The sequence below is a fragment of the Lactuca virosa genome, chromosome 7, assembly GCF_052849685.1.
Source record: "Lactuca virosa cultivar CGN04683 chromosome 7, Lactuca_virosa_CGN04683_v6, whole genome shotgun sequence".
NCBI lineage: Eukaryota > Viridiplantae > Streptophyta > Magnoliopsida > Asterales > Asteraceae > Lactuca > Lactuca virosa.
Window position 1 is genome coordinate 171,168,014 of NC_136432.1, and position 5,737 is coordinate 171,173,750.

The following is a 5,737-nucleotide window of genomic DNA, read 5'->3' on the forward strand; positions in this document are numbered from 1 at the left end:
CACAAAACACCACCAATAATTGGAGAACTTGAGATAGAGGTTGGAGCGCCCTAAAATCGGCTATATTCTTGCTATAACACTTGTGCATCCGATTTTGGGCTCTAAGGGGTTACATATATAGTGTTAGAATTCCAAGAGTCATGTGTAACCCTAATTCTTACACTTAGGCTTGTAATGGACTAACACATTATGGATCCTTACATAAGCTTAGCCCATCACTAATCAATCATGGATTATTAGCCCAACCTATATGTATCATTGATTTACACAGTCAGCCCATGTATATTTAATTAGTCTCTTTTGATCACTAAATTAATTCCAAACTAATTCTTCATCAATACTAATTAAATAATATGATTCCTCAATTAATATATTATACTTATAATATATCAATAAATCATAACCTCTTTCTCAAATATCCGTCCTATCAGATTGTTCTGGTGAATGCAACCCAAAATGGACCATGCTACTCTCGGGTCAAGTACATATCAATTATAGTTATGGTCTTATACACCTAATCCAACATAGTTGTGGGTCAGCCGTAGTACTAACTAAACCAAGGATTCATTTTTGACCTAAAATCTTACGTTGTGATCTGAATGGATAATCTTTTTGATACGAGGGTGTATTTATAAGAGTTTACACAACTCTTTATTTGATTAATGTTTGATTGGGGTATTTTATTTAATCCCATCTTTGTGTACTTTTACACTACAAGGATCGGCCAGTTAGGAAAACTCAAAGGGCGGGACCACTTTGGCATATAGCTGTTCTGAAATCTAGCAACCCTATCGACAAGTTTTTCTAATCTAGACACATCACCAAGAGTAGTTTATCCGTACAGTTCTTATTATTAATACTTTTATTAGGTTTTACTAGTTCAGAGTTTTTACGCCCTATGCTATAGTCGTATTTCCTAAGGAATTACTAGTTCGCTATAACCCGAGGCTCTGATACCAATCTATCACATCCTGCCCAGCCGTTGACGGAAACACCATGCAATGCGACGTATGGATAATTGGATCTTGGAAACATGTACAATCAAACACAAATTTATATTTTAAACATTTATATATTATTGATTTTTGAAGGATTACATTGTTTTAGGGACATACACAAACTCCTAAAATAACTATACTAAACTTCTACAGCTTCCTTGAAAACTTTCTTCATACTTGGGGGACACTCTTCCACACTCATCTTCCTGAGAATACATGTATTTTGAAAGTCAACATAATGTTGGTGAATGCATGAGTTTTTATTTTTGAATTCCTTGAAGAATAATTTTCTTTTGTGAAAACATTTCTTATTTATTTACCTAGCCTGCTATCTTTTATGGTATATTTTATTAATCTTAAACCACTATCTTTTCAGGATATCAAACGATCCTAACGTTATTTAATTAGGATTATCTTTTGTTAACCCTAATTTACTATCTTTTAAGGATTTCTAACGACCCTAACGCATTTTAATTACCATATCAGGCGTCCCTAATGGTAATCTGCGCTCTACGGCGATTTTTAATGTATTAACGTGAGCCCCTAGAATCGACACTACGACCGTAAATGTACCTTTAATCATGACACTTCATCGGACGTCGAATAGTAACTTATATGGTAGGTATCCTGCTGGGATTGTAGCTAGTAATTGCAGGTGGGGTTGTCATGGCCCCGTATAGATCTATACATAACTTCCTAGCTCTCTCAACATTAACGATTATAGGTATTGGGGATATGCCGAATTTAATCAAGGCTTTTGGATAAATAGTCAACTCACTAACGCATTAACCCTAGACTTTTATCTTTTATCTTTATCATAATTACCTCTATACATATATATATATATATATATATATATATATATATATATATATATATATATATATATATATATATATATATATATATATATATATACACACACACACACATATTACACTATCCTTATACATACCTCTCCCAGGTATATATCAACAAATGATTTATACATACATATATATATATATATATATATATATATATATATATATTTGATAATTATATTTATGATCTCATAATTATCTGATATATATAAATCGTCATATATATACCCTAAATATGGTTATTTTAACAAGATATATGGGCAGCGTAACAACTAAGTACAGTGCATATCCTAAATCTTTTCCAGCATAACTCCTAGGTACTAAGGTTTTCCAGAGATTTGGCCATTATAACATCTAAGTAATACCAACTCCTAGATTATCGGCCATCATATCCTTTAGACACAGATCATAGCTTAAATCTAGGCATAGTATCCTAAGGCATCTAGCTTATTATAAAATGACTTAATATTTATAAAATAAACATTTTTATAAAATCATTTATTAAGCATGTATTCCCCCTGAAAACTTTTTGAAACATTACAATAGGGGCCGTGAACTCACTCTAGGGTTTGAAACCGCTGATGTAGGGTAGAGACAAGCTCAGAATTCTGGGGACCGCTCCACGAGGTAGCACACGAACCAGAGAGAAAGAGAGGAGTGTTTTGAAGGTGTGTTGGATTGAATGATACAACCCTCTATTTATAGTCGAGTTTTGGGGGTGCACGTCGCACCTTTCCTATGTGCGGTGTGCATTCGAACACCATGGATCCACAAGAAGTTTCCACATATCCCCACCCTACACTGCCACGTCACTCGCAATCTATTCGAATCCGGTGTCAGGTGCGCGGCGCCCGGTGGCGCGCACTTGACGCGCAAGTAAAGATTTTTCAAAAATCATTACTTCCTCGTGTGTGCTCTAATCTTGACCCTCTATATATCTATGTGACAATCTCAACAGGTACTACAACTTTTCTGTTGGTTGTTTTGGCCGATTTTGTCTTTCATTTTCGAGCCTAACGGGTGTAAGAATTAGTGATTTTATAAAATTCATAACTTACTCATATGGATCCCATTTCCGACAAACTTTTTCCTAAAGTTTATATCTCGAGGAGTACTACGAAACTTCTTTTTGTACTTTTAGTCAAAACTCAACCAATCTCTAAGTACCGTTTCAACGTAAATAAATTTTAACTACACGATTGATTTCTATTTTTATAAAATCCATAACTCTCTCATTCGGAGTCGGATTTTTACAAATCTTATATCCTTGAGATCACGTTAACAAGTACAATCCAATTATGTTAACCGAATCGCAAAATGCCATAAATTTTTTATCGCTAATTTTTAGAGCCTAATGGACGATTTTTAGCAAATAAATGTAACAGCATATCTGACTCTTATTATCTTAAAAATCAAATATTACAATTCTTTCTATTACATTTATTTTCCTATTATTTCCTAATGGTGAATAGTGATGGAATTTCTCAGGGTTGTCACAGACTTAATTTTCTTCTAGCTTGCTTTAAAGAACCTTGCGTTTATTTGCTTCTTAAAACAGAAAAACACAAAAACAATTGCTTTATTTATCATGCTTTCATTAAAGAATTATACATACTTTTCTTAAGCTTTGTATATAATGTTTACAAGTATTCACTTTTCTCTCTATTCTCTATTTCAGGTCTATCAATCCTCTATCTACAACTGATTTGCACATCTTCCTTTTGGAGTTAGAAATAGTCGGGGTCGTTCAAAACTGTAACACCATAAATTTTCAGACAAATTTTTCATTTTTAAAAAACATAATTCTCAATATCACATTCCAAAAACCACAAGTGTCAAATTGTCAAAACACAAATTTCATAAATTGTTTGATAAAATCCAGGATCCACAAATCATAAACTCCATCTCATGTGTGTGTACAATCAAGTCGGCGCCTTCCCGCGATCCTGAGAAGTACCTAAAAGACATATCACATAAAACGGTAAGCACGAATCTTAGTGAGTTCCCCAAAATACCACACATAACTCAGTAGCCTCTCATGGCTATATCTCAAATACGACCCTCCGGTCAATGTGTCTCAGTGGAACCCTCCGGTCCTAAATCAGTATAGCTCAGAATAATACACAACATAAATCACAAAGACGTAATGCAGGATATCACAATACTCAATATAAGCATACAAGACCCTCCGGTCACACATAGTTACCACGCAAGGTAAGTATAGTGAGAAGACTCACCTTGTAAGAAAGCAAATGAATCTCGTACACGAAACACCGATCTAGCCTCCGCCTAACACATACGATAATGATATCTAATTAACACTTAAATCACAACTCTAAATAAACCAAGCAATTTTCTCTCTTTAATCTCTTGGAATCGATAAAATACCATTTTACCCCTTCATGGTCTCCTTATTCTCTGTCTTGACCAACCCTAAAGTCAACAAAAGTCAACACTCGAGTCAACAGTCCATGTTGACCCGACTCGTCGAGTGCACCTATGTGACTCGCCGAGTCCCCTTGTTTCCAGAAGTGTCGCGAAAGTCCCCATTAGCTCGTCGAATTGTCTCATCAACTCGCCGAGTCACACGTGTCCAGACTCATCGGAGAAAACCCTAATCGACTCATCGAGTCAGTTCTCCGACTCGTCGAGTCCTTTCAGACTCTATTCTCATTCAGACGTTTTAAGGGAGATTTACAACCTCAAACTCTAGATCTAGCCTCCCAAGGCTGAGATACCAGGTAAAGCTACAAGTTTAACGTTCATGCATGGTACTTAGGGCTTGAAATGCAAAAACAAGTTCCATTTAGGGTCTTAAGCTCACAAGCTCCTCTATAACTAGATAAAGTTGGGACCTTTGGACTCTAGGGACCTCACAAGGTCCATATATGAAGTCTAAATCTCTTGGTAAGCTCAACACACTCAAAGTCTCAAGGAAAGATGGAATAAGCCCTTAAACTCCATAAAATGAGATCTAATCAAACTAATGAGCAAGGTGGAGACTTTTTACCTTCAATAGAAGCTCTAGATGAAATAACACCAGATCCAACAGTCTCCAATCGTTCCTTGCATAGATTCTCCACTCTTCTCTTAAAAAAGTGCACTAAAATGCCTAAAGATTAGCTCTCTCTCTCTCTCTCTCTCAGCTCAATATAGGTGATTAGGGTTTCACACAGGGAGTAGGGTGGCTGGTGAGGCGGAAATGAGGGCTTAAGGTCCTTTAAATAGGACACAACCCTGAAGAATTAGATTTTCCTCTCACAGTGCCAACTCGTCGAGTTGGTCATAAAACCCACGCAGCCAAATCTCTTATCTACTCGACGATTTGGGGCCTCCAACTCGTCGAGTTGCTCATTAAATCATAAAAATGCTAAAATTATTATACCTAGGAACCGGGTTGTTACAAAAATGTTCTGAATGCTCTAGTTACTGAGAAGAATATTGGCATCATGTCTTCTTCTTGTTGACAATACCCTCTTTCTCCTCCACTCACTGTTATGGATGCAAGAATCCACCATCAATATAATGAGTCTTACTTTCATCTACTGACACATAATCTAATAAAACCTCGAGTGCCCTCGTGTTTATATTGTCAAATCGATGGTTACATAGATTAGAGCCCATTAACTCGTTGGTTACAAATACTGGTTCATGTTCTCCTCTTGTTCTTGGTGAACATGAAGCTTGGAAACTATCTGCAACTCTTCAATGATTAAAGACATTTTCACTCCTGGTTTGTTGTGAATTATATTTTATATTGATGCTTTTTTTCTTGCTTGTGTACTCTTTTATAGACTATGTTAAGGGGAGATATCTCCAAGAAAGGAAACTAATTCATGAGCCTTTAAATTAAAAGATTTTCTAGCATCAATTTTA